Below are 10368 nucleotides of genomic sequence, written 5' to 3'. Positions count from 1 at the left end.
GGGTTAAAACTCCGGCTTGGATTTACCCAACCACAATAACTTTATGAGGCAATACCTTGCACTGTGGGCCTTGACCCTTCACTCAGCTTTCTCAATTTAGCCCCCTCATTTTGCAATTCCCAAGGCAACACCTTTGGTCTTACGGTGGTTAGGTCGGAAAAACACTAAATAGGTGACGAGGGTTAGCAGTGCTCTGTGCCGCAAGACACTGACTTCCTGACATAAAAACAGAAAGTGCTGGAAATCTCAGCGAGTCAGGCAGCATCTGTGGAGAGAAACAGAGTTAACGTTTCGGATCTGTGACCCTTCCTCAGAACTGGAAAAGTTCGAGATGCAACAGATTCTTAAGGAAGTGTAGGGGCAGGGGAGGAAAGAACAAGGTCTGTGATAGGGCGGAAAGCAGGAGAGATTAAAAGACAAAAGGGATGATGGGCAGAAATGAGATGGTAATGGGACAAGTTAGGAAACAAAAGATGAGTCTAGATGGGAGTCTGGATGACTTCCTGATGCTGGTTAGTCTGTCATGGCATCAGCCATCACTACCACCAGGAGAACCAGGCCTGCCATCAATTAACTGGGCGGCAGATTACTGCAGCTTATTTCAAACATCTCGGAGCAAAAGGCTACAGAACAGCATTCTGGAGTGATTCACATGCTCTTGGCCGAGGAGGAACAGTGCCTGGTGCTGGGGAAAGGGGTAGAAAAGAAACCTGGAGTCCCCAAATACATTCGAGGACAGGGAAAAGTGTCTTAAAAAGTAAATAGAGGTTTTATAAAGTAAATAAAGTTTTTTTTTAATAAAATACATTTTTTTATTTATTAAAATAAATGTTCTACATTCTTGAAGTATCAACAATGGAAAAGATTGCCATGAAAGTGCTTGAGATGGATCAACATGGAGTCACCTGGATTACAATAACCAAAGTTACATTGCTTAGCAAGGCACACAATGGAAAGATGTCGAAATACATTGAAAATTTGGTTGAGACAGGGCATGAATCCATCCAATTTATATGGTTTGCTTCTCCATCTCTCCACCTCCTCCCATCCTAAGAACTGCCAACTCTCAGGGATCAAGGGAGATGGGGAGCAGGCAGGAAAGTGGAGTTGAGGTCGATGATCAGCCATGATCTCATTGAATGGTGGAGCAGGCTCATTTTTAAACACCCTTCTCAACTCGTCAACGATTTGTGTATATGAACACCTATGTCTCTCTGTTCTTGAACCGCCTTTAAAATTGTATCATTTAAGTTATATTGCCTCCTCTCATTCTTTACCAAAATGCACTTCAAACTTTTGCCACGGGTATGCAGATTTCACCAGCCTGTCTATATCCTTGTTTTTTTAAACTTAATTCCCAGGATGTGGGCATCGCTGCCAAGACCAGCATTTAATGGCCCATCCCTAATTTCCTCTAACTGAGTGGCTTGCTGGGCCATTTCAGAGGGCAGTTAAGAGTCAACCACATTGCTGTGGATCTGGAGTCACATATAAGCCAGACCGGGTAAGGACATCAGTGAACCAGATGGGTTTTTACGACAATCCAGTCGTTACATGGTCACCATTACTGATACTAGCTTTTCATTCCAGATTTATTTACTGAATTTAAATTCCCCAGTTGCTGCCGTGTTGGGATTTGAACTCGTGTCTTCAGATCATTCCTCCAGGCCTGTGGATTACTGGTCCAGTAACATAACCACTGTGCTACCGTACTGTACCCTGAAGGCTGTTACTATCCACCTCACGGTTTACTACTTTTCTGAGTTTTATGTCATCTGCAGACTTTGAAATTACGCCCTGTATATCCAAGTCCAGGTCATTATTAAAACCACTGCTCTTTTTCATATATATTAATGACCCCTGGGGAACACCATGGTATACTTCCCTCCAGTCCGAAAAACCAACCTTTCACCACTACTCTCTGCTTTTCTGTCTCTTCGTCAACTACGTATCCACACAGCCACTGCCCCTTTAATCCCATGGGCACCAATTTTGTTAACAAGTCTAATATGTGGCATTTGATCAAAGTCCATATACACTTCAACCGCACTGCCCTCATCCACCCTCTCCGTTACTTCAGCAAAGAACTCAATCATCTTTGTTAGACACGATTTGCCTTTAACAAATCCGTGCTGGCTGCCGTTTATGAACAAAGTGGAAACATAAAATAAAGGTTGGAGGGGAGCTGCCTTGGTCCGCACTTATACATTCAAACAGCCAGCGTGGGCACAGCACTCAACAGCACTAAGCCCTGCAGCAGGTTTCCCCAGCTGCCCTCTCAGCCAGGGCACGGTGCATGGCACAAGGATACCTAGAGGAGGGAAAGAAAATATATTAAAAAATGAAAGAATGTAAAAAAAAAAATAAACCCTTTCATTGTAACCGTGGTCAGTAAACTCCCAAGTCAATTGCTATGACTTTAAAAGCTGATCGGTAGGGAAACTGAGAATGCTGGAAATACTCGGCGGGTCCCGAGGAGACCGGCAATGTGGACAGACGGACTGTTTTCTTCACACATGCTGCCTGACCTGCTGAGTATTTCCAGCTGGCCCGGTTTGTTTTTGGTGGGAAAGGTGGCGGGTTTGGGGGTCAGACTGGAAAAGGAAGCCTTGCATTTATGCAGCACATTATTGTATCTCAACGAAACTCTTCGTATCCAAGGAATTATGGCAACTGTTATGTAGATAAAAGCAGCAGCCGATTTGCATACAGAATGATAGTACAGACAGGAATAAGATGAATTAGCAGTTAATATTGGTTTTGTTAAAACATGGGCTATAACATGAGAACTCCCTGCTCTTCGTCAAATAGTGTCATGGGATCTTTAACTTTCACTCAAACTCTGAACAGGCAGGCAGTACATCACCTTAATGCACCTTCCAAAGAACGGCGGCAACTCTGACAGCATGGCACTCGCTCAGTACTGGAGTTGAACGGTCAGCCCAGACTATGTGCCCAGGACCTGGAGTGGGGCTTGAACCAGAGATCAGTACATTTTTGGACTCATGGGGAATCAAGGGATATGGGAATCGGACAGGAAATTAGAGTTGAGGTCGGAGATCAGCCATGATCTTACTGAATGGGGCTGTTTAACCTACTCCTGCTCCTAATTCTTATGTTTTAGCCTATAACCTTCTGACTCAGGCGAGAGTGCTACCAATTGAGCCAATCTGGCAGCTGCAACACTAAAGTATCCAGAATATTTTACCATCAAGCAGAAATATAATTTTGAAATGCAAGCAAAAATGATGATGTGCATCAGGCTGTCTTCCGTTGAGAGAGATAGGTGCGAATGAGAAGGGTGGTGTGTGAGGAGGGCCCCTCCTGGTTACATCTCACACCTAATCCTTTTCGCACGAGTTGGAATCAAGATTGGGATTGCTGTAGCTAACTGTTCAGGCTGTACAAAGCCCTGAGACACACTAACATCTATCACAGAGCTGTCTCAATGAATGCTTCATCCGCTGACTCCCTTTCCCACCCCTGGGGATGTGAATGGGAAGGTGCTGCGTGTTGAGATGAACAGCTTACACAGGGAGAAACAGAGCCAGGGAACGGGGGAGGGAGAAAAAAGAAAATCCGGGGGGGGGGGGTTTCTGCGCATCGCTTGGGGAGTCTCCGCACAACGCTCCTGGGGGGGGGGGGGGGGGGGGGGCATGCAGCGCTCGGGGGACGGGTCCTGCACAGCGCTCGGGGGGGGGGGGGGGTCCCGCGCAGCACTCTGTGGTCTCTGGGAGGTCCCGCGCAGCACTCCAGGCGTCTCCGGGGGTCCCGCGCGGCTGGTGAGCCGGCTTTTAAGTTAAATAACTAAGACGAGCATGCGTAGATTTTTAGTGGGCTGCACAGCCAGTAACGAGGTTGCGCGGCTCAAGCAATGATGGGGAATGTTGGTTGTCGTCCCATTCCTCAACAGCCCAACCCAAGCTGTGAATGTGAGAAATCACCCTGAATGCCTGCACTGCTTGGCACAGTGCATAGATACCCAACCTCAGTGAGCCACAGGGCCCTCCGCAATATGAAACCCCTTCCGAGGTGCTGCCATAAAAAAAGCAGTCACAGCACTGGGTCTCTAGAGGGCCAGAACTGAAAAGCAGAGAGGTGATGCTAAACATGTACTGAACCTTGGTGGACCACACCTGGGAACACTGTGTACAGTTCTGGTCCTCATGTTATAAAAATATCGAGGCACCGGAGAAGATGCAAAAATGATTTACAAGGGTGATTCCAGAAGTGCGAGGTTATACCAATTAGAAAAGACTGAACAGGCCGAGTCTCTTCTCTATGCCAAGGGATGACCGAATAGAGGTCTTTAAAATTATGAAGGGGTTCAATAGGGTAGATGTCGAGAAGATGTTTCCAAAACTAGGGGTCATAAATATAACAGTCACTAATAAATTCTGGTAGGAATTCATGAGACACCTCTTCACCCAGAAAGTGGTGAGAATGTGAAACTCGCTGCCACAGGGAGTGTTTGCGGTCAATAGTATCGATGCATTTAAGGGGAAGCTGGATAAACACAAGGGAGAAAGCAATAGAGGGTTATGCTGATAGGGCGAGATGAAGTTGGGTGGGAGGAGGTCCATGTGGAGCATAAACATAAACCACAGGCCACTTGGCCCGAATGGCCTGTTTCTGTGCTGTACAATTCTATGTAATTCCCAGTCATATTTGGCAGAGCATCTTGTGGTGTTTTGCAAGTGCCGTGGGTCACCCTCCCTTTTTATAGCTGTGTACGGGAGCTCTCCCCTGCAGTATTGCTGGGCTCGACTGTTAATAGGGAGGCTGCGAGTCCCAACGAGCAGGGCCCATTCCGCTCATTTCCGTCCATTAGTTGCTGTGAGCCATCCGACCGTTGTCAGCTGGCTGGCTGGCGCTGCAGAGTGCGGTAGACGAGGCGAGGATGGACTGTCCGCCTGCACTCAGCTGTGCACCTGTACTGTGGGGAGCATCTCTTTTACACACAGCAGACACACAGCTCTTCGCTATATTAAGGGATTCCAACGCGTGGCAACGCAAATTGCAATTAGGCAGAACCCTCCCCCCGCCCCAGATCAAAGCACCGTTGGAATGCTGACACTGCAATCAAAGGTAACGTCCTCAAACACAAATCAATGATCCACAGCGAGAGCAGCCTTCCAGAACAGCAGCAGCTAACTGCTCCCCGGACTGACTGAAGCTGAAGCGGCACTAACACTTTAACGGCCCAAAACTCAGGTAATCCTCGCTTCTCATCTCAGCGATCCCACCCAAACAATGTCATGGGTTAACCGAAGGACACGAGCCCACAGCCAAGATTCTCCGTGTGACATCGTCAGCGGGACCATCTACTGGGGCTGGGCACGGGGTGGGTGGAGTGGGCTGGTGTATAGGTTGTATTTTTTTTTTAAATCAGGATGAACTTTTATACCATTTTAATAAGAGCCCATTACCCATCAGAATTTTAAGTGTTTGCGGCTGGCAATTTACTTTTAAAACATAAAGGCTACTGAGGTATTGCAATCCGTTTAATGCAGCAATGCCGACTGATCATTATGACACAGCAGTGAAGTTGTTCACTGAAAAGTGGAAGCCGGCTATCTGAAAAACGCTGCTCCAGAATTCTCTGCCGGCGCGAGTTAGTAATCAGGGGCGATACTTGCTGTGGCCTGTATCCCCGAAGGGAGATAAATGCTGCACATTAAAATAAAATGCAGAGTGGTGAAGCAGGACACGAGTACAAGCCCTGTCCAGGCCGAGGGGATGAATGTCTGCAGGTCGCAAGGATCCTGTGGGAAAAGGAGTAGACAGTCTTAGTCCCATTCCCAGTGGGATTGAGTCCACAGCACAAAACCAGGGCAGTGGATAGATAGAAACATAGAAATTTACAGCGCAGAAGGAGGCCATTTCGGTCCATCGTGTCCACGCTGGCCGACAAAGAGCAGTACGGCCCTCGGTCAGCAGCCCTGAAGGCTACATATAAACCTATCAACAATGAACAATGGCGGAAAAGGTAAAGAGCACCCAGCCCAACCAATCCACCCCACACAACTGCGACACCCCTTACACTGAAACATTCCACATTCCACATTCCACCCCAACCGGAGCCATGTGAAAAGGAAAGATTTGCAGGGCTTGTGGGGAAAGAGCAGGGGAGCGTAGGACTAATTGCACAGCTCTTTTAAAGAGCCGGCACAGGCACGATGGACCGAATGGCCTCCTTCTGCGCTGTTGTGATTCTCCGATTCATCTCACTGGTCATTAACTCTGGTCGGTGCCAGAATTGGAAAAAGTGCCATACTCATGCAGTTTATAAAACGTAGAGCTTGCATTTATACAGTGCATTTCGCATTCCCAGATTGTCCCAAACTTCTTTATAGCCGACAATACTTCTTAAGTGTTGCTTCGTAGGCAAAGATAGCAGGCAATTTAAAAAAAGATTACATTCACAAAAAAAAACACGAGTCGAAAGTCTACGCTCGGCAGGACAAGAGAGAGGATTATAAATGAAAGAAATGACACCCACGTGCGTCAACCTGTTGCGATATTATCGAGATTCAACGGGCGGGTCTTGGGGGTAAGGAGAGGTCACAGAACACAGAACTTTTCCTGTAAACTCAAGACGTGACAGACAAACGGACACACGAGTTGCGAGCGAGCGAGCAAACAGAAAGAGTACCTGGAATGTGGAGAGAGTGCCAGCCAGTCCCCGAGGTGTGGAGGCATTTCAGCAAGGGCATGCTGTCCGTCAGACTGGAGCAGCCTAACCAGAGACCTGGGCACACAGCACTGTGAAAGAAAGGAACACAATGAGATTGGGGGGGGGGGGGGGGGGCAGCGGGGTAAGACAACATAAGATCTGACGAGCACAGAATGACACCGCCTCTACTCTATCACCCACAGAACGAGAAACCCGGCTCTTTCGGATCCGAAGTGACTCCCGGCAACTGTATCCGTCAAATCAGAAATGTCACAAACAGAATCCATCAGTCAAGGGCGCTGGGCATTTCTGCCCCTTGTGCGGGTTAGGAGCCCAAGTGGAAAGCCGAAAAATGAGCATGCTCCTCACACCAAGAGCATTTTGACTTTTTACAACTAGGATAGGTACCAGCCCCTGTGCACGGATTGTCTATTGCAGAGTACTCGTTATACAGCGTCTCTGCAAAAAGTTCACATCTCTCGGAAAGAAAACCAGGAACTAAATCTTTTCAGCTACATTATTAGTGATAAAAAGACTTGCATTTATATAGCGCCTTCCACAATCACTGGACGTCCCGAAGCGTTTTAGAGCCAACGAAGCACTTTGAGTGTAGTCACTGTTGCAATGTAGAAACGCGGCAGCCAATTTGTGTACAACAAGCTCCCACAAACAGCAATGTGATAATAACCAGATAATCTGTTTGAGTGATGTTGATTGAGGGATAAATATTGGCCCCAGGACATCGGGGAGAATGCCCCCCCTTGCTCTTTTTTGAAATAGTTCCCATGGGATCTTTTATATCCACCTGAGAGAGCAGACGGGGCCTCGGGTTTAACATCTCATCTGATAGACGGCACCTCCGACAGTGCGGCGCTGCCTCAGCACTGCACTGGGAGTGTCGGCCTGCACTTTAGTGCTTAAGTCTCTGGAGTGGATCTTGAACCCACGACTTGCTGATTCAGAGGTGAGGGCACTACCCACTGAGCCACAGCTGATGCACGAAGTAAGGCTTTAAATAGTAACTGCAAGCGGCAAAAACCTATTGCTGCCATTAGAATTTCAGCTAATTAGAATTAGCTGCCACTGCTAGTGAACCTTTTATATGGCATCCAATTGAACGGTGAAAAACACCACCATTTCAATTATAAAAGTTTGCCCTTCCAAACTTGGGCTGTGCCTGCAGAGTGCATTGAGCTGTGTAATTTAGAGTGAAGCATTGGGGGGAATTATAGGGCTCTTTCACCAGTGCTTGCAGCAACTAAAGAAAGAACTGTCGCATAAGCACATCAACATTCGGATGTACTGACTGAATCATAGAAATTTACAGCACAGGAGGAGGCCATTTCGGCCCATCGTGTCTGCGTCAGCCGACCAAGAGCTATTCACCCTAATCCCACTTTCCAGCTCTTGGTCCATGGCCCTGTAGGTTACGGCACTTTAAGTACACATCCAAGTACTTTTTAAATGTGGTGAGGGTTTCTGCCTCTACCATCCTTTCAGGCAGTGAGTTCCAAACCAGGTGAAGAAATTTCCCCTCAAATCCCCTCTAAACCTCCCCCCAATTACTTTAAATTTATGCCCCCTGGTCGTTGACCCCTCTGCCAAGGAAAACAGGTCCTTCCTATCCACCATATCCAGGTCCCTCAATTTTCTACACCTCAATAAGGTCTCCTCTCAGCCTCCTCTGTTCCAAAGAAAACAAACCCAGTCTATCCAATCTTTCCTCATAGCTAAAATTCTCCAGTCCAGGCAACATCCTCGTAAATCTTGCACCCTCTCCAGTGCAATTACATTCAAAATGCAACCCGGAGCCAGGCGCAACCCCTTTCCCTTCCCCAAGGCCTGTTGCTCTTCATTCACTGCTTGCCTTTTTCTTGCTCTCCAGCAAAATGCAGCAAGGGAACATTATTGGGAAACAGGGTTATCCCAGCATGTATATAAAGTGACAGGGTCCAATAATAATAGAGCTTTATTTCAAAAGCATTTACCTTCCCCACACCCCTGCTCTGAGGAAGCGCCTGATCTCAACTAGCGAATTGCCACAACAACACGTTTAAAGTCAGTTGAATGTATGGGGGAATCACAGACACAGACCCCCGTCCCATCACCGTGTGTGTGGGGGAAATCACAGACACAGATCCCGTCCCATCACCGTGTGTGTGGGGGAAATCACAGACAGACCCACCGTCCCATCACCGTGTGTGTGGGGGAATCACAGACACAGCACCCCCGTCCCATCACTATGTGTGTGGGGGAATCACAGACACAGACCCCCGTCCCATCACTGTGTATGTGGGGGAAATCACAGACACAGACCCCCGTCCCATCACCGTGTGGGGCTGCATTCCATTGCTTTGTGCTGCAGCCTGTTGGAGCATTGGTGACTGGCCCCTGAAATGGATACTGATTGCGATTGCAAGCTCAGACAAAAAGTTAGTCGAGATACACAACTGTGACATATTTTTCCCAATACATTAAGCAGGCCTGGTGACATTACAGAGGGCTGTAAAACCACCGTTGCAGTTGATGCAAAGAAAATTCAACTATTATAAATCTCTATGAACTTTCAGCATCTTTGACAAATATACAATCAAGGTAGCAGTGGTATAATTGGGAAATTCTGTACCAAATGTAGATCATCAAATGGTCGTTTGCTGACTTCTCCTCCCCGCCATCCCCCTCTGGTACGTAGATGTTTTGTGCTGTCAGTAGATCACAGGCAAGGACAGCCCTCAGTGTGGAGGTTCTGCAATGTTTTTCCAGCTAATAATTCTGTAATTCTAACCACTGGTTTGAATTTCCAGACTCCATTCACACTTCTGTGCAGACAGCTGTCTTGAGTCGCCGAGCCACCAGACGTGGGAGAGTGGGCCGCAGTAAAAACCAACCATCCTCCCACATAATAGAATTTGAACATGTACCTTGTACCCGCAGACAGGTGTTTGCAGGGAGGGGAGGTTCGCAGTAATAGCAAGCGGAGGCATCTCGCTGCTCATGCAGAACCCCACGCAGGGAGCATGTGTCGATGCTGGAATGCATTCATCGGTCCAATGGAGCAGTCGCACTTCTCACACTGCCTGGTGCGCTGCCAAGTGAGCAGGTCACAGTTGAGCAGCACGGTGTTGGTCTGGAGCCCCGCTCTATCACACAGAGTTCCTCAGGAGCAGCAGACACATGTGCATCAGATGTGTAGACAGCTGTCTGCAGCGAGGAGTGCAGTCGTTTCTGGTTTAAAGTCAGACAAGGGACCAACTATGACAGAATTAGTGAATAGAGCGAGAATATTGTGATGTTACTGGACTCGTAATCCAGAGAACGTAAGTTCAAACCCCACCACAGCAGCTTGAGAACTTGATTGCGGTTTAAAAAAATGTGGAAATAAGAAGCTGGTGTCAGTAAAAGTGGCCATGAAGCTGTTGGATTGTCGTTAAAAACCAAACCGGTTCACTAACATTCTTTAGGGAAAGAAACCCGCCGACCCTACCCGGTCTGGGCCTATATGTGACTCCAGTCTCACACCACGTGTGGTTGACTCTTAACTGCCTGGTGAAGTGGACAAGCAAGACACCCAGATGCATCAATAGGGATGGGCAATAAAAGCCGGCCTTACCAGCGAAGTACACATGCGTGAAATTCTCATGCAAACTCCTCTTTAACTGTGAAAAATATGCAGTCATACAATTATACATTTT

General features: G+C 47.6%; 1 long non-coding RNA gene across 2 annotated transcripts in view; it reads right to left on the bottom strand.

The window, feature by feature from the left end:
• Positions 1–814: 814 nt before the first annotated feature.
• The window catches only part of LOC139260158 (uncharacterized), a 32018-nt gene continuing 22464 nt past the window's right edge, over positions 815–10368 (bottom strand). The window contains exons 2-3 of one of the 2 annotated variants that reach the window (XR_011592724.1): positions 6656–6765; positions 815–2311 (exon numbers count right to left, since the gene is read on the bottom strand). This is a non-coding gene — a long non-coding RNA (uncharacterized lncRNA). Of the gene's footprint in view, positions 2312–3702; positions 5766–6655; positions 6766–10368 lie in introns of those variants that run through there. The other variant, XR_011592725.1, reaches the window with a different exon arrangement.

This window comes from Pristiophorus japonicus, chromosome 3 (assembly GCF_044704955.1).
Source record: "Pristiophorus japonicus isolate sPriJap1 chromosome 3, sPriJap1.hap1, whole genome shotgun sequence".
Classification (NCBI taxonomy): domain Eukaryota; kingdom Metazoa; phylum Chordata; class Chondrichthyes; family Pristiophoridae; genus Pristiophorus; species Pristiophorus japonicus.
The sequence above is the reverse complement of the archived record's forward strand: the minus strand, read 5'-3'. Positions and strand labels throughout refer to the sequence as shown.